Here is a 20,164-nt window from a genome sequence, read left to right on the forward strand (position 1 = left end):
AAAACTGGGTAGGGCGGGACTGAAAGGGTTGATGTGAGGAAGGTTTCTCAGGGGAGGGGTCTTGAATAAAGCTTTGAGGGATGTGTAGGAGAGCGCCAGGAAGAGAAAAAGGAAAAATGCTATCTTTATTTATATATCCGGCCAAAATTTAAAGCTGTATGATATACTTACCTTGAGGGAGTGGGGAAACTAACATTCTCTTACCGTGCAAGTGGGGATGGGAATGGCTCAGGCTTGAAATAAATCAATCAGTCAGTGACTATTTTCTGAGAACCTACCACGTTCCAGGCAGTGCTCTAGGCGCTGGAGATATAGTGGTGACAGACACAAAGGACCTGCCTTCAGGGAGTCAGAGCAGGCAGTAAATAGGGGACCTATAATAGGAAATTACGGTAAGTACTATGAAGTAAACAGGGAAGTGGCTGAGGTAGGAATGAAAAGGTGATCAGGCAATATAATTATTTGAGAAGATAATTGTGAAATAAAACCATATAAATCACAAGTAAATTGTAGGGAAATATTAATGTATAGCAGGTGGAGCTTGCCTTACCTGTAGATTTCTTCTTCCTAGTGTTTGTGAGGTGGAGTTGGGGTTTTCTCTTACTTGCCACTGAAGGCATCCTGAAGTACTAGGATAAACAAGATGAATGCCTTGTTTTGGTCCTTTTGGCTACTTGAGCTAGTAAACTGTCTTTCTTGTTTGAACTCTTTTAAGTTTTCTGTTATTTGAAACCTAAAACATCTTTTGTAATATAGCTTATTATTCTCATTTAAAATATGAAGAAACTGGATCAGACAGCAAGGCAATGGCAAAGGCAAGATTCAAAATTAGGTTCTCTTAGACTAAGAATTCAATTATTCTACATCAGTATGTTAGTACAGGAGGGGTGAATCTTCGAGAAGGGAGTGGACCAAGTGTGCTGAGAAATTTACATATATGGTGGAATATATTAGGATGGGTGATTTAAAGATGCTACACTGCTGGCTTTGAGGATGAAGGGGCCACAAGCCAAGGAATGCAGGTGGCCTCTAGGAACTGAAATTTTATACCATAAGCCATAAAAATGCAGAAGGAATAAACATTTACTTGTTAAAAAATCGTAACAGTACTAGAATAAAATATAGAACTTTCTTCATAATCCTGGGGGGGTGAGGCAGGTTTTTCTTAGTGTGAAGCTGGTCCAAGAACTATAAAAGAAAATACAGATAGAGTTGAATACCTAAAAAGTTTAAAATTCTGTATAGCAAAATACACCATAAACAAAACTGGAAGAGAAATAATAAACTGGCAGAAAATATTAGTAATGTATATACCAAAGAGTTAGTATATGTAATACATAGACTTGCTCCTATAAATCAATAAAAAAGGCAGCCCAATTAAAAATGGGCAAAATATATAAATAAGCAATTTGAAGAAGGCAAAACATCAATAAAGGCATAAGAAGATCATTAATCTCCCTACCAATAGGACATTTTTACTTATTAGATGAGAAATGTTAAAAATAATAAAAGACTAATACCGAGTATTTGTGAAGGAAGTGGAGGAAAGAAATAGGCACTCATGTACACTTTCAGGAGTTTTGTAAATTGGGTCATCCTTTTTTGGAGGATTATTTAGCAATAACTATCAAAATTTTAAACATGGACATTCTATGATCCCACAAGATTACTTCTAGGAATTCATCTTATGGAGATAATTTGCACAAGTGTCAAATAATATATGTCCAATGATGGAAAAGAAAATAAAACAACCCAAATGCTCATTAATAGAATTTGGTTAAATAAATTCAAGAAACTCTAGCATGGACTATTATGCAGCTGTTAAAAGTGGCAAATGGTGATACATATATATATACATATATACATGTGTATATATTTTTGTACAATATGTACTATATATATATTTTGGATTGTCATGGGAAAATATTAATATTATATCAAGTGAAAAAAGTCACTTAAAATCACGTCTGTGATTATGCCATATAAATAATATTTTATGTACATATATATTTCATACCAACAGAAAGGGAGAAACAACAGAAAACAGTCTAGAATCTTTGGAATGAAGATTTATAGAGAGCCATAGTGTTCTTCATTCTTGTGTTGTTTGAATTATTCACAATAAACGAGTATTTCATCAACCATGAAGGAAGTCACAGAAGAAATACCTGAGCAAAGACTTTTAAACATGGTAACTACCAGTGATGATGTTGGTGAGATGCAGTCCCATCCACTGCCAATCAGATGCAGAAATTTCAGGAAGCCATTAACTATGTGCACAGGGTCATTAAAATGTTCTCTTTGACCCCACAGACTCCCTGCCAGGATTCTACTTGGGAGCTGGTAGGGTGCTCAGCCTAAGACTTCAGTAGAAGGGATGTTTATAAAAGTCAAAAACTGGAAGCAACCAAAGTATCCAACAGGGGACTGGCTACTACTAAACACAAACTATGCAAAGCCCCCAAACATCAGGTTGTTAAAGATTATTTAATGACGTGGGTATTTAATGATATCGGTAAATCATATTTAATGATAGGGGCCTGTGATATAAAGTTAAGTAAACACAGAAGTATGCTAAACTGTATATTAACTATGTCCCAGATTTATTAAAGCATTATAATACTGTGATTAAGTTTTAAAAATAGCAGAAGTATACCAAAATGTTAAGAGTTATCTCTGGGTAGCACTGGCCTTTGCATAAAATCTTCTGGATTTCTTGGATCTTGTAAATTTTTTATAAAAAGCATGTACTGGTTTTTATAATAAGATAATAAACATTATTTTAGGAAGGAAATGTTATATGTGAAATGTGTTCAATCCCAATAGAAGTTCAATGCATAGCTCCTGGAGCTTGACTACTTGACCTTGAGTTCAGGCTCCATGACCTCATAGCTGTGGGGCTTTGTCTACATTATCAGCATGCCTCGGTATCCTCATCTGTGAAATGGGATAATACAGCCCTGAACATATGTGGTTGTTTGAAGAATGAAAGGAGTTCACACGTACCAAGGACTTAGCACAAAATTGGCACACAGTAAGTTACTGAAATCACTGGCCATTTTATATGTTTGACATGGGAAAACATTATATGATTGATGTTCAGTGTTGGTTATAATGTAACAGAACTGTAGTCCTCACTTCCTAGCTTGCTCCAGGTAGATTAGGTCCAGCCCCTTTAGAAAGCAATTTAACAATATGTTCCAGGAACCAAGAAAATGGTTAGAGTCTTGATTCTGTTATTCCCATCCTGGGAATTTGACTTAGAGAAATAATCCCCCCAAAAGGAGAGAGGAAGTTAGCATGGAAATACTCATTATTACATGGTTCATAATTGGGAAAATTGGTGAATAACCTGTGTCAATCTGGGGCTTAGAGCAAAGTCTAAATGGGGGCATGGATTTATAGATTATTCTATGCCCACCAAAGAAACATCGTTAGCCCTAATAATGATGAGGATGGAGTTTACGTGGTGACAAAGGACAATGTCATGGTATAGTGAGGGCAAAACAGAGAAGCCAAAATTGTTTCTGATTACAATTAAATAAAGTAACACTTATTTTAAAATGATATTCAGAAGGAAAGATGAAAAAAAATCAAAACAACCTGACTTCTGAGGATGGCCAAGTTGTAGGTGAGTATATAGCTTTTTGTTTTATGATCCAAAATTTTCAACATTAAAAAATATGGATATGGAATACAGAGTGAAACGAAACCAGAAAGACATAGACCCAAAAATGACTAGTGGGTCTCTCTGGCCTGTGGGATTATGGGGAATTGGTATTTTAGTTCATACTTCTCTACACTTTTCAAATTATCCTTTAAAATAAGCTTATCTTATTCTACTTTAAATTTTTTCCTGTTATAAAAGTGTATGTATTATTTTTCTAATAGAAAATACTATGTTTCAAAAATATGAGGGAATAAAAACCTCCTTTTGAGCATGACTAAAATCAGAAAATGATGTCTAACAGGGCAATTACTTTGTAAAGCACAATTCCTGGAAGTGGAAAAGACAGAAACAATAGGACATAAGAAATGGCTGGAAATATGTGAAACATATTCCATGTTTAAGCCAACTGCAGATTTTTCAGTGAAATTTGTAGCTTAAAGTTTTAAAGGAAACTAAAATCACCTGGCATTTATCTTTAGTTACATATATTTGTGAATTTTACTCTAACAAATGAATCTTTCCAGCTGTGTTTGTTTTTTCTTGAATTTCCAGGCTCCAATTTAACACATAATGAATAAATTTTAAAAGCTCAGAGAGACCTTATTAAAGATCCCAGATGAAGTTGCAGCCTATGTAGACCACCCCATACCTACCACCATCCAGGGACGTTGTAGGGTTGAGAAATGGGGGGGAAGCTTAGATTTTAGGGGGGAGCCCTTTAAATGATCAGAAGCTGTCTCTGCTGGTGATAAACAGTGCCATCCTCCTTCTAGGAGGCAAAAAGGAACCAACTATCTCAATATATAGTGTTATGGCTCCTCTCTGGGAAGAAGCTTCTACTGCTGATGAAGGCTGAACGGAACCCAGAAGAAGAATCACCAGTTTGTTTCATTCTCAGGCTCTCTAGTCAGCATGAGTTCTCTGATGATCACTAAGCTGCATGTTCCAAGCAAAGGCTTTCTCAAAATTACCGCAGACATAGCCATCATGCACAGTGTGAAGTCTCTGATGTTCGGCCAGGTGTGAACCCCAGCTGAAATCCTCTCCGCATTCTTTACATGCATAGCGCTTGCCACCCATATGAACTTTCTGGTGTTGAACGAGGTGTGAAATCTGGGCATAGGTTTTCCCACAGTTCTTACATTTGTAGGGCCTCTCCCCGGTATGAATCCTCTGATGCTGAATGAGGTGGATACTTTGATTGAAGGCTTTCCCGCATTCCTTACAGGTGTAGGGTTTCTCGCCAGTGTGAATCCTCTGATGTTGAGTTAGGGATGAGTTGTGACTGAATGTTTTCCCACACTCCTTACACTTATAGGGTTTCTCGCCCGTGTGGATCTTCTGATGCTCGATGAGATGGGCGCTCCGGCTGAAGGCTTTCCCACACTCACTGCACTCATAAGGTTTCTCTCCGGTGTGAGCCCTCTGGTGTTGGATGAGGTGGGAAATCTGGGTGTAGGCTCTCCCGCAAATTGTACACTCATAGGGCTTCTCCCCGGTGTGAATTCTCTGGTGGCGCATAAGTGAGGAGTTCTGGCTGAAGGTTTTCCCGCATTCGTTACACTTGTAGGGTTTCTCACCAGTGTGGATCGTCTGATGTTGAGTAAAGGAGGAGGTGTGACTGAAAGCCTTTCCACACTCATTACATATATAGGGTTTCTCCCCCACGTGAACGCTCTGGTGCCTCATGAGGTGGGAGATCTGCGTGTAAGCCTTCCCGCACTCATGACACTCATAGGGCTTCTCACCAGTATGAATTCTCTGATGCTGAGTCAGGGATGAACTGTGGCTAAAGGCTTTGCCACACTCGGGGCACTCGTAAGGTTTCTCTCCAGTGTGGACTCGCTGGTGCTGGGTCAGTGACGAGCTGTGGCTGAAGGTTTTCCCACACTCGTTACACTTGTAGGGTTTCTCACCAGTGTGGATTGTCTGGTGCTGAGTCAGGGAGGAGGTGTGACAGAAAGCCTTGCCACACTCACTGCATTTGTAGGGCTTCTCCCCTGTGTGTATTTTCTGGTGGCGGGTGAGGTGGGACACCTGGGAGTAGAACTTCCCACACTGGTTGCATTTATAGGGTTTCTCCCCAGTATGGCATCGCTGGTGTTTGATGAGGGAGGAGCTCTGGGTGAAGGCTTTCCCACACTCCTTGCATTTGTAGGGTTTCTCTCCAGTGTGGATCCTCTGATGCTCAGTGAGCGATGAGCTCTGGGTAAAGGTCTTGCCACATTCGTTGCAGGCGTAGGGCTTCTCTCCTGTGTGGATGATGTGGTGCTGGATGAAATATGAGCTGTTGCTGAATGCTTTCCCGCACTCGTTACACTTGTAGGGCTTCTCTCCAGTGTGAATTCTCTGGTGTAGGACATAATCCGAATGGTAGATGAAGGCTTTCCCACATTCCGTGCAGTTAAATGGTTTCCTTTGGTGTTTCAGGCTCTTTCTTGACCTGGTCCACTTCTGAGGATCCTCTCCCCCAGGCACTCTTTGCTTCCCAACGAAAGCTGAGGTCTGCCTGAAGTGTCTCAACTCACCATGGGTGTTTTCCTCGGGAGTAGTAAAGAACCATCTCAAACGCCTCTCCTGCTTTCCCTGGTCTTCCAGTTGACGGCCGCATGTCCAGGAGTCCCCCAACTTGGTGTCTCCAAGCACTGCCCTTAAAATGCCCTCCATCTTTCCCATTGGGGAAGCCACGTCTTTGGAAATACTCTTTTTTGGAAGTGTCTCCTGAGTAGTTTCAGAGTTTGTCTCCAAGTCTGAAAGAAATGGAAAATATGAACTTCATCTGTCCCAGGACAAAAGAAGCTGGTTATTTAGATCTGGCATTGTAATTTTTTTTTTTTTTTTTTGGCTGTGCGGCTTGTGGGATCTTAGTTCCCCAACCAGGGATGGAACCCGTGTCCCCTGCAGTGGAAGTGCAGGGTCCTAACCACTGGACCGCCAGGGAATTCCCTGACATTGTAATCTTAAAAAGAAAGATTTCAAAGTTTATATTGCTAGTTCTAAAGGCATGTTGTGACACAGAAGAATGGTCTCAGTATATTCTAAACATGCAAAAAAATGAGTTGCAAAGCAGTTTATATGCACAGTGGTTTCTTAGCCATATGTGTAATACATTTTCACAAATCGATAAGAAAAAGAGAAACAATCTAATGAAATAGTGAAGCAGGAATGTGAATAGACATTTTGCAGAAGAAAAACAAGTGGCTGATAAATATGTGAAAAATATGCTCAACATCAGTAATAGTCTAAAAAGTCAAATTTCTCAGATGCCATTTGACACTTTTTACATTGGAAAATATTAAAAATATCCAATGTTGGCAAACGAGCATGGTAGAAGCATTCTCACACTATGTTGGTGGACATGTGCAGGGAAAGAGTTAACACAGAAGGTCCACTTTACTCAGTTTTTATCTCTGTAACCATGGCAATGACCCTTAGCTAAGCTCTGAGAATTGAATTCCTGGTATTTTACATAATTACTGGTTAATGATCTTTTTCTGTGTGCTCAAGACGATGGGTCAAAAGGTACTAGGCTGTCAGCATTGTTTACTGTATAATTTGCTGGGATTTAAAAAAGAAAATCAATATTTTCTTGGCCACGTGGCATGTACGATTTTAGCTCCCTGAGCAGGGATTGAACGCACGCCCCTTGCATTGGAAGCGCGGAGTCTTAACCAGTGGACTGCCCGAGAAGTCCCAGCATTGTTTACTGTAAATGGAAGATTCATGATGCCCGTCTGGTGCCTGATTTGGGGTCTTCACCACGGCTGGTCATGTAGCAGGTATGTGCTAATGATATCAAGCATCTTTTCTTATGCTTACTGATCATTTGTGTGTCTTTGAAGAAACGGCTACTGAGATCTTTGGCCCATTTTTAACTGGATTATTTGTCTTTTTATTGTTGAGTTGTAAGAAGGATCAGTCCCTTATCAGACATATAATTTACAAAATTTTTCTTGCTTTCTGTGGGTTGCCTTTTCATTTTCTTTATAGTGTCTTTTGAAGCACAAAAGTTTTGAATTTTGATAATGTCCAATTTATTTTTCTTTTCTTGCTTGTTCCTTTGATGTCATATCTAAGAAACCATTGCCTAATCCAATGACAACAGGATTATTTTCAAAATCCCGCAGAGCATTTAGTTGCTATGACTCTGTTTGGGGTGATCCCACAACCATCCACTAATTTGGTGATTTTTCTGGAAGGATTTACATGACTCAACAACAAGTTGTATGCACAGCTAAAATTTCTTACAGCAAAGTATGTAACAAATATGTGTGTAGGTGAAGGCTAGAGAGATGATGTGAGGGCTTCCATGTCAGCCTCTCTCTGCAAGAGTCACTTGGATGTGCTTTTCTGTACTGATGTGAACTTCGGAGACACATGGTAGAGGTCTTCACCCAGGGAAATCCACTTGAGTCTTAGAGCCTAGAGTTCTCTAATTCAGTCCCCAAAATAAATTCAGTGAAGCGGGTACTATCAGTGTCCCCAGTCAATGTCCCCACTTGACAGATAAGCACCAAGAGCTTAAGTCACTTACCCACAGTCACACGGCCTGACAGTGGCAGAGCTGGGATTTGAACTCAGAGAGTCTGGCTCCAGAGCCCACACTCTTCACTGCCACATGAACAAGTGCAGTAATAGCAGCTCAAGCAAGGAGCTGTGAAAGCACCGAGAAGGGGCAGGTCACTCAGCCTGGAAGTCAGGGAAGGCCTCCTGGAAGAAGTGACCTGTAGCCTTGAGGATCATGAAGGTGTCTGCCAGGCAGACAAAGCAGGGAAGGGTGTTCCAGGCAGAGGGAACAGCATGTGCACAAGCCCAAAGGTGGGAACACACATTCAAGTTCAGAGAGGAACAGGCACTTCAGGGAGTGAGGTCAGGGCGTGAGGTACCAACACCGGTGGATGGTGATGAGAGATGAGGCCAGAGACAGAGTAGGCTGGATCACACAGGGCCTTGATGCCAGGTGTGCGGCTAGGACTTTGTCTCAGGGTTACTGGGGAGACAGACACATGAGGGCTATGAGCAGGGGAGGGACGGGATCTGGGGCTGTGTGTAAGATGAACCAGAAGACTGGAAGCTGGGAGGCCAGGGAGGAGGCTGGGGTGAGGGTCCAGGTGAGGGTCGCTGAGGGCTGAGCCAGGGCTGTTGGCGGGGGGTGGGGTGGGGAATGGGGAAAGAGAGCGGGCAGGAGGGACGAGACTGGGCCCTGATGGGCTATGGTGAGTGAGGGGGTAGGAAGGGGTAAGTACTGGCCCCACAACAGGATGGACAAGTGATGGAAAAAAGGATGCTTCAATTCCCTCCTCTGATGAGGTCACGGGCCAGTAGGGGCAGAAATCTGGCCTCTTCCTGTCCCCCAACACGTCAGGCCAGATCCCACTTCTGGGTCTCTTACACAAGTGATTTCCAATAAATAATCATAACGATAACCATTGTAGCCTCTTCTTTTTTTTTGGCCACGTTGCGTGGCTTGTGGGATCTTAGTTACCCGACCAGGGATTGAACCTGGGCCCACAGCAGTGAAAGCCCAGAGTCTGCCATGGAACTCCCCATCGTAGCCTATTCTGAGCAGAGGGTTCTGGGTGCCCTCTGTATGTATTAACTCACTTATTCTTCCCAACCCCAGGTGCTATTATTGACCCCATTTTGCAGATGAGGAAATTGAGGCACAGAGGAGCTAAATGACTTGCCTGAAGGTCACACAGCCAGGAAGCAGTGGAGCTGGGATTTGAACCCAGCACCCACAGTGATAGCCTGTATGGTACACTCCCTCACTCTCAAGCGACCGTCACTGATCATGACAGATGGAGGGTAGGAAGACAGCTCGCATCTGCTGGACATCCTCACCCACCTGAACAGGTAACTCGCCAGGCTTCTCTCCTCTCCATCCTGGGCTCTTCCCCTCGCTCCAGACGGGAGATCACATCGGGTTTGGACCCAGGAAGCCCTGCCCCTGAAAAAAATGTGAGACTTGGCCATGGGTGCCGCAGTCACAGGGAGGCCTCAGGGCTGGGCCCCAAGCCCTGGGTCTGCAGGGGAGATGCATACATTGGACACCTACTGATTAGAAGATCTGCAAGACTCGTTTATTGAGTGCCTACTACATTCCAGAGAGAACCTGAGCCCTGACATCACTGTTTAAGGCTCCAGCGCTGTGTTCAAGTTGAGTGAAAAATACACATAGCATTTCAAGGACTTGATATGGAGAAAAAAGGAAACAATCTCACCTAATAATTCATAGATTGATTATGATGTCAACATGTGCCTAAATGATCATATTTTGGCTAGGCTGGGTGCAACAAAACAGATTACTAAAATTCATCTCATCTGTTTCTTTTGACTTTTTCAGGCCTGCTGTCTTTGAGATCACTAATTCCTCTCTTCCTGCAGTGGGGGAATATTACGCCCCCAGGAACCTCAGCATGTGGCCTGATTTGGAAAGAGGGGCTTTGCAGATGTAAACGGTTAAGATGGGGTCCTACTGGATTCGGGCAGGCCCTAAATCCAATGACTGGTGTCCTTATAAGAAGAGGAGAGACACACAGACACATTTGGAGGGCAAAAGGCCAGGTGAAGATGGAGGCAAAGATTGGGGTGATGCAGGTACAGGGCAAAGAATGCCAAGAATGCCACGAGTCTTCAGACGCTGGAGAAATCCAGGAGGGACTCTCCGCAGGAGTCTTCAGAAGGAGCCCGGCCCTGCCTGCACCTTGGTTTTGCGCTCCTGGCCTCCTGAACTGTGAGAGAATACATTTCTGCTGTTGTGAGTCCCCAGGTTTGTGACAATTTGGTACAGCCGCCCTAGGAAACAAACATACTCCCTAATGATCATTCCTGTGAGCAAACATGCTGAAAAATCGCTCCCACCTTAAATGGAGAAGCGGAGGAGGAAGAGAATGGAAGGGGGTAACACTGAGGAGGTGGGCAGGGGCCAGGTCACATAAGGCTATGAAGCAGTGGGTACAGGCCATGCCCAGGACTGGCCTGGTGACTGGATGGGCGGAAACTGTCCCTGAGATGCGGGAACCGGAGGAGGAGTGGGTCCAGGGGGATATGGGGAGCTCAGTGGGGACAGGGAGCATGGGATCTCCCCAGGGAGGTATTCTGCAGGCCACCAGCAGCACAGATTGAAGCTCGGGGGGCAGACTGAGGGGACCTCATCTGTATGTGCAGATTGTGCAGAAAGAGGTTTAACACAGCAGGCTGACTGCTCTCCGTGGCAAGGCCTGCTTGCAAGGTTGCCCTTGCTGGCATCTGGGAACCTGGGTTTCAGGAGGGTTCCAGAACTCTCTAACTGATAAGAGGGACTCCCTGTGCCTGAACTGTTTGTTCAAAACAATGTGTTTTCTCTCCTGGGCATATATCCAGAGAAAACTCTAATTCAAAAAGATACACGCATACCCTACTATGTATAAAATAGATAACTAATGAGAACCTATTGTTTAGCACAGGGAACTCTACCCAGTGCTCTGTGGTCACCTAAATGGGAAGGAAATCTAAAAAAGAGTAGATGTAGGTATACGTATAACTGATTCACTTTGCTGTACAGCAGAAACGAACACAACATTGTAAAGCAATTATACTCCAATAAAAATAAAAAAAAGGGCTTCCCTGGTGGCGCAGTGGTTGACAGTCTGCCTGCCGATGCAGGGGACACAGGTTCGTGCCCTGGTCCGGGAAGATCCCACATGCTGCGGAGCGGCTAGGCCCGTAAGCCACGGCCACTGAGCCTGTGCATCCGGAGCCTGTGCTCCACAATGGGAGAGGCCACAACAGTGAGAGGCCCACGTACCGCAAAAAAAAAAGACGCACCCGTATGTGCATAGAAGCACTATTCACAATAGCCAAGATGTGGAAGCAACCTAAGTGTCCATCAATAGATGAATGGATAAAGAAGATGTGGTACATATATACAATGGAATATTACTCGGCCATAAAAAGAATGAAATAATGCCGTCTGCAGCAACATGGATGGACCTAGAGTTTTTCATACTAAGCAAAGTAAGCCAGAAAGAGAAAGACAAATACCATATGATACTTATATGTGGAATCTAAAATATGACACAAATCAACATATCTACGAAACAGAAACAGACTCACAGACATTGAGAACAGACTTGTGGTTGCCAAGGGGGAGGGGTGGGGGAGGGATGGATTGGGAGCTTGGGATTAGCAGAGGCGAACTATTATACATAGGATGGTTAAACAAGGTCCTACTGTATAGCACAGGGAAATATATTCAATAATATATAATATATATTTATCCTGAGATAAATCATAATGGAAAAGAACATGAAAAAGAATACATATGTATGTATACCTGAGTTACTTTGCTGTACAGAAGAAATTAACACCACATTGTAAATCAACTATACTTCAATAAAATTTAAAAAAAAAAGAAGAGGGCAGGGGCACAGGCTGAAGATTTTGTGGGACAGGCAGAGGACTTGGGGCCCTCGGGGATGCTGGGACTCTGGGAGAAGCCAGCAGAGAGACAGAGAGATGGACAGGGGCCGCCCAGGAGGGTCCGGTGAGAGGTGCAGAGAGGACCCCCGTGAATGCCCACAGTTAAGCAGTGGGTGGGCATGGAGGAGATGAGGGCTGAAGGGGGCATCCTGCCTCTTCCTGGGAGGGCAGGGGGCAGGGCCTCACCCAGCGAGAGAAGGTTCTGGTAGTTCTCCAGCATCACATCCCGATACAGCTCCCTCTGGCCAGGCCCCAGCTGGCCCCACTCCTCCAGGGTGAAGTCCACAGCCACATCTTTGAAGGTCACCGATTCCTGCAAGGGCCAATTTTATATCATGGACAGGCACGTCTTTCCAGAACTCTGGGGTGGGACAGGTCACGTGTCAAGAGCCTACCACTTGTTCCCTGCGCTGGAACGTTCTGACTTGGCAGATTTGGGACGACTGAATTAAACCGGCCCATGGGAATGAATGTAAAATGTCTAGGTAGGGCAGCCGTTAGCCCACAGGCACCTTGGTAGAAAGTAGAACAAGGTTCCCCCCACCCCCCACCCCCCGCATTCACATGACTCTTTACTGCCATCTGTTGGAAAATTGTTATAATACACCAATTATTTCTAGCATGTGACAGTTGACTGCCATCTGCGTGTAAATTGCTATAATCAATATACCGATGTAGGAGGTGGAAGATGCAAATCATGCCACTGAGATGAGGCACCCTTGTGCAGTACGTAACCTACACACCTGTACATGACAGCCCTGAGAAACACTTTTAAAAAACTACCGGACTTCCCTGGTGGTCCAGTGGTTAAGACTCCGCTTTTCCAGTGCAGGGGGGCACAGGTTCAGTCCCTAGTTGGGGGATTTCTGCATGCTGTGCGGCGCGGCCAAAATAAAAAACAAACTACCAGTCATGGTATGTCGGAGCTACTCCTAAGTCGCACTCCTTCCCACACTCCAACTCTGATCCCAACCCCCACTCCTGATTCCAAGAATAAGGCTCAGGATGAAGCAAAACCATCCACTGTCCACTTCACCTGGTAACCAAAAGGCTGCTGAGCATTAGATGATTGATTTTTAGACCGTGTCATAATGTCCCATCTCAGAGAATCCTGCCCCAGACCCCGCACCTCCCAGTCTCAGAGAAACTCCCATCACTGTATCTCTCCCAGTATTGGGAGGGGCAGAAGATCTTGGCACAGGCAGAGACGTGGAAAGCCATCTGGGGTCCACAAAGTCATCTCGGGGAAGAGGGAGCCCAGACTCACCTGGCCTTTGCCCGTCAGGGTCCTGATGGCCATTGCTGGGTCCCAGGCATGCACCTCCAGAAGAAAGAACCAGGTCTAAGTCTGCAAAGCTACAGGAGGAAGATGGAGCAGAGAGGGGGTCAGTTCTGGCCTAGACAGACAGACACTTTGCCAAAGAGGCCTCATGACAGAGGGGCCCCTGGTCTCCTGAGAGCCAAAGCAAAGGCTCAGGGCAGGGTGCCTGAGGCCCCCGTTCTTTTTATATATATATATAATTTTATTTTATTTATTTTTGGCTGCATTGGGTCTTTGTTGCTGTGCGTGGGCTTTTCTCTAGTTGGGGCGAGCGGGGGCTACTCTTCGTTGCGGTGAGCGGGCTTCTCATTGCGGTCGCTTCTCTTGTTGTGGAGCATGGGCTCTAGGTGCGTGGGCTTCGATAGTTGAGGCACGAGGGCTCAGCAGTTGTGGCTCGGAGGCTCAGCAGTTGTGGCGTGCGGGCTTAGTTGCTCCGCGGCATGTGGGATCTTCCTGGACCAGGGCTCGAACCCATGTCCTCTGCATTGGCAGGGGGATTCTTCACCACTGCGCCAACAGGGAGGTCCCGAGGCCCCCATTCTGTAGTGATCACCACTAGTAATCAAGGGGCTCAGCTCACTGCACCCAAACAGCAGCTCTCAGAGAAGTAACTACAGTTATCCCCAGATGAGGAAATCCAAGCACAGGAGGTCATGGCCATTGCTCAAGGTCATAGAGACGTCAAGTGTCAGAGTGAGATTCAAACCCAGAAGTCTGCCCCCAGAGCCAACCCCTCCTTTTTTTTCTTATAAATTTTATTTATTTTAAAAAATTTTAATTTTATTGGAGTAGAATTGATTTGCAGTGTTGTGTCAGTTTCAGGTGTGCAGCAAAGTGAATCAGTTACACATACACACATATTCATTCTTTTTCAGATTATTTTCTCTCATAGGTCATTACAGAATATTGAGTAGAGTTCCCTGTACTATACAGTAGGTCCTTGTTGGTTATCTATCTTATATACAGTAGTGTCTTATAATTTTTAAATTGTGGTAAAACACAGAAAATATACCATTTTAACCATTTGAATATATACAATTCAGTGGCATTTAATACAGTCACAACGGTGCGCAACCATCACTGCTATCTAGTCGCAGGACATTTTCATCATCGTCCTAAAAGGAAACCTTGTACTTAATCAGTTACCCCTGAATCTCTCTTCCCCCATGCCAGCCCCTCCTCATAACCACTAACCTTTCTGTCTCAAGGGATTTGCCTGTTCTGGACATTTCGTATCAATGGAACCATACCATATGTGACATTTTGTGTCTGGCTTCTTTCATTCAGCACAACGTGTTCAAGGATCATCCATGCTACAGCATGTCATCAGTGTCTTATTCGTTTTTATGGCTGAATAATATTCCATTGTGTGGATGGACCACATTTTGCAGAGCTCCTTCTATCTGCCCTAAAATCCAAGGATCCTGGACTCCTGCTTAAGATGTCATTTAAAGAAGGATTCCAGCTGTTGAGATGAAGTTGAAGAATCCTTTACAAAGAGAAGTTGGTGCTCAGATTGTGGTCACCCCCATTCGTTCGTCAAACATGCTCTGTGCCCCATGTGAGTAACAGGCTCCATTTGGGGTTCTGAGGGCAGAGAGATGAGTGAGATGTGATCCTGCCCTCGAGGGACTTCCTGCCTGTGAGGGAGACAGGCCTGGACATAGACCAGGTGGTGGGCTGAATAATGGTCCCAAAAGATATCCCTGGGATGCACTACTGGGCATGTACCCTGAGAAAACCATAATTCAAAAAGAGTCATGTACCACAATGTTCATTGCAGCTCTATCTACAATAGCCTGGAGATGGAAACAACCTAAGTGTCCAGCATCGGATGAATGGATAAAGATGTGGCGCATATATACAATGGAATATTACTCAGCCATAAAAAGAAACGAAATTGAGCTATTTGTAATGAGGTGGATGGACCCAGAGTCTGTCATACAGAGTGAAGTAAGTCAGAAAGAGAAAGACAAATACCGTATGCCAGCACATATATATGGAATTTAAGAAAAAAAAATGTCATGAAGAACCTATGGGTAAGATAGGAATAAAGACACAGACCTACTAGAGAATGGACTTGAGGATATGGGGAGGGGGAAGGGTAAGCTGTGACAAAGTGAGAGAGAGGCATGGACATATATACACTACCAAACGTAAAATAGATAGCTAGTGGGAAGCAGCCGCATAGCACAGGGAGATCAGCTCTGTGCTTTGTGACCACCTAGAGGGGTGGGATAGGGAGGGTGGGAGGGAGGGAGACGCAAGAGGGAAGAGATATGGGAACATATGTATATGTATAACTGATTCACTTTGTTATAAAGCAGAAACTAACACACCATTGTAAAGCAATTATACTCCAATAAAGATGTAAAAAAAAAAAGATATCCCTGGGATGAACTTTTAAAAACAATTAATTAATTAATTAATTTTTAAATTTTTGGCTGCCGTTGGGTCTTCTTTGCTGTGCTCAGGCTTTCTCTAGTTGCGGTGAGCGGGGGCTACTCTTTGTTGCATGTGCGGGCTTCTCATTGTGGTGGCTTCTCTTGTTGTGGAGCACGGGTTCTAAGCGCGCAGGCTCAGTAGTTGTGGCTCACAGGCTCTAGAGCACAGGCTCAGTAGTTGTGGCGCTGCGGCTTAGTTGCTCCGCGTCATGTGGGATCTTCCCGGACCAGGGCTTGAACCCGTGGACCCTGAATTAGCGGGCGGATTCTTAACCACTGCGCCACTAGGGAAGGCCTGGGATGAACTTTTGATGTGATTAAGTTAAGCATCTTTTCTTTCCTTTTTTGGGGGCTGATGAGTTCCTGAATGCAGCCAGCCTCTCCTGACTCAGAGCAGAGCGGGTTGTGTGCAGACCACACCCACTTGTAACATTTGTAACAGAGCCAGGCTGTGAGCTCAGAGCCCCAGCAAGTTCTTAGAAAAACCAAGCTAAATATGTGACCTTTCCACAGGCTGCCTGGAGGGATGGATATCTGTGGGCTCTGGAAAGCCCCATACACTGCAAGGTAGATAAAAAACACTAGGTTTGAGTCTTCGGGCAGGACTGTAACCCCAGCCTGGAACACTGCCTCTCAGGTTAAGCCTCTTGAGATGGGAAGATGATCCTGGATTATCTGGGTGGACTCTGAATGCAATGACAAGGGTCCTTATAAGAGGGAGGCAGAGGGAGATCTGACACGGAGGGGAAGCCCATGTGATGGAAGTAAAGAGGAGCAGAGTCAGAGAGACAAGGCACTATGCCTCTGGCTTTGAAGCCGAAGGAAGGGGCCACGAGCCACGGGATGCAAGCAGCCTCTAGAAGCTGCTAAAGGCCAGGAAACGGATTCTCCCCTAGAGCCTCTGGGGGAAGCATGGCTCTGCTGACACCTTGATTGCTGCCCAGTGAAAACCAGTTCAGACTTCTGGCCTCCAGAACTGTAAGAGAATATTACATCTGTATTGTCTGAAGCCCTAAGTTTCTGGTAATTTGTTAGAGCAGAAATGGGAAACTAACACGGTCCAGAAACAAAGACTCAGAGCCTCACGTGCTTCCAGGCTAACAGCTGCACGTACACCCAGCTACACAGGAACGCACCCACCTGAGGGCTGAAACCAGTGGGTGAAATTTTGATGAGGAACAGAGGCTTAACCACCTCCTCATGAGTCCCTTATTACAGCAGTGCCCCCTTATCCGCGGCTTCGCTTTCCACGGTTTCAGTTACCTGAGGTCAACTGTGGTCCAAAAACACTGAATGGAAAGTTCCATAAAGAAACAATTCACAAGTTTTAAATCACACACCATTCTGAGTATCGTGATAAAATCTTGCGCCGTCCCGCTCTATCCCACCTGGGGCATGAATCATCCTCTTGTCCAGCGTATCCTGCCCCACAGTCACTTAGTAGTTGTCTCGATGGACTGTCGCGGTATCACAGTGCTTGAGTTCAAGTAACCCTTATTTTACTTAGTAATGGCCCCAAAGTGCAAGAGTAACGATGCTGATAATTCGAATATGCCAAAGAGAAGCTGTAAAGTGCTTCCTTTAAGTGAAAAGGTAAAAGATCTCAATAAAGACGGAAAAAAATATCAGACTTCCCTGGTGGCGCAGTGGTTAAGAATCCGCCTGCCAATGCAGGTGACATGGGCTCGAGCCCTGGTCTGGGAAGACCCCACATGCCGCGGAGCAACTAAGCCCGTGCGCCACAACTACTGAGCCTGCGCTCTAGAACCCACGTGGCACAACTACTGAGCTCGCGGGCCACAGCTACTGAAGCCCGTGCGCCTAGAGCCCGTGCTCCATAACAAGAGAAGCCACCGCAATGAGAAGCCAGCGCACCGCAATGAAGAGTAGTCCCCGCTCGCCGTAACTAGAGAAAGCCTGCGCACAGCAACGAAGACCCAACACAGCCAAGAATAAATAAAATTTAAAAAACAAAAGAAAAAAAATCATATGCTGAGGGTGCTAAGATCTACGTTAAGAATGAATCTTCTATCTGTGAAATTGTGATGAAAGAAAAAGAAATTCAGGACTTTGCTGGTGGTCCAGTGGTTAGGACTCAGCGCTTACACTGCCATGGCCCCGGGTCCAATCCCAGGTTGGGGAAGATCCCACAAGCCGCGTGGCCAAAAAAACAAAAAAACAAAAAACCCCCAACAAACTGCAAAAGTTACAGCCACAGCGCATAAGCATAAGTGCTTTACAGAAGAGGCATTAAATTTGTACAATGAGATTTTTTGAGAGAGCCCACATTCACAAAACTTTTATTACTGTATATTCTTAAAGTTGTTCTATTTTATTATTAGTTATTATTGTTAATCTCTTACTGTGCCTAATTTGTAAATGAAATTTTATCATAGGTACGAATGTTTAGAAAAAAACTGTGTGAAAATTAATAAAAGTGAACCTCATTTAAAGTGGAGTTGGGGGACTTCCCTGGCGGTCCAGTGGTTAAGACTCCATGCTTCCAATGCAGGGGGCGTGGGTTTGATCCCTGTTCAGGGAAGTAAGATCCCATATGCCGCGTGGCGCAGCCAAAAATTAAATTAAATTAGATTAGATTAGATCAGATTATTTAAAAAGTGGAGTTGGGAGGCCAGGAGGGGGAGTTCTCAAGCAGCACCACTCCACAACCATCACAGGCCCTAATGGAAGAAGCTTCAGCAGGAAAGAACCATCTATTATAGGCCCCAACCAGAAAAGATGTACATTGCATCCCCTACAAGAAATCAACTACCACAGCAACTAGGCCAATGAGAAACCATCACCACTCTGAATTCTCACTTTTCTCTAATGGACTTTCATTCAAAAGAACTCCTCTCAATTTCCTGTGTTTTTTTTTTTCTCTATAAGATAAAGTTCCTCTCTTGTTTGTTGGACTTCCTATGGCTTTTGCTATAGCCTGCTTGTCCCGAATTGCAATTCTTTGCTGTTCCTGAATAAGCCCATTTTGCTGGTAAAATAACCCGCTGCTTTATTCTTTAGGTTAACAACAGTATATAGAGGGTTCAGTACTATCCAAGATTTCAGCCATCCACTGGGGGTCTTGGAATGTACCCTCCGAGGATAATGGGATCTACTGTAATTACAAAACGAAGAGGATAACTTTTTTTTTAATTAATTTTATTTATTTATTTATTTTTGGCTGTATTGGGTCTTCATTGCTGCGCGTGGGCTCTCTCCAGTCGCGGCTAGCAGGGGCTACTCTTCGTTGCGGTGCGTGGTCTTTTCATTGCGGTGGCTTCTCTTGTTGCGGAGCATGAGCTCTAGGCACGCAGGCTTCAGTAGTTGTGGCACACGGGCTCAGTAGTTGTGGCTCCCGGGCTCTAGAGCGCAGACTCAGCAGTTGTGGCGCAAGGGCTTAGTTGCTCGGCAGCATATGGGATCTTCCCAGACCAGAGCTCGAACCCATGTCCCCTGCATTGGCAGGCGGATTCCTAACCACTGCGCAACCAGGGAAGCCCGAGGATAACTTTTTAAACGGGAGAAACTTGGCAGATGCCACCTTAGCCAAGTGATCGAGGCCAATGTGACCAGTGATGGGCAAGCGGACATCACAGGCTCCTGCTCTGTTAAGGACACAGCATCATTCCTAAGGTATTCCTGTCAAAAGCAGGTAGGCTAAATCTAATCACAAGGAAACAAACAACACATCCAAACTGAGGGACATTCTAGAAGTATGTGGTCTGCAATCTTCAGAATTGCTAAGATCATGAAGGTCAAAGAAAGACTGAACAACTGTTCCAGGTTAACGGAGACTAAAGTGTCGACAACGAATGCAGTGCATGACACGGGATCTTCTTTTGCTATTAAGGACATTATTGGGACAATTAGCAAAATCTGAAAAAGGCCTGCAGATTAGCTAATCAATAGTATTGTATGGATGTTCATTTCCTGATGTGAGCGTAGTGCAATGGTTTTGGAAGAAAATGACTGTTTTTAGAAAAGACACACAGACTTATGGAGGCTGGGGGCACGCAGAGGCCCAGAGAGAAGGGGACAGACACAGAGAAAGAGAAGCAGAGACACAGGGAGAGAGAGAGAGAGAGGCAGAATGGGGGTTGGGGTGGTGGTGGGAGATTAGAGAGGGGAGATGAGACCCAGAGGGGCTAGGGCTTTCGGGTCAGACATCCCTGGTTTCACACCATGTGGACAACTCAATCGGCATTGTGATCTGGAAGAAGCCATGGAATCTCCCTTGCCTGTTCTTCACCTGCTAAGTGAGGAAAA

This window comes from Leucopleurus acutus, assembly GCF_964270905.1.
Source record: "Leucopleurus acutus genome assembly, chromosome: 20".
Lineage (NCBI taxonomy): Eukaryota > Metazoa > Chordata > Mammalia > Artiodactyla > Delphinidae > Leucopleurus > Leucopleurus acutus.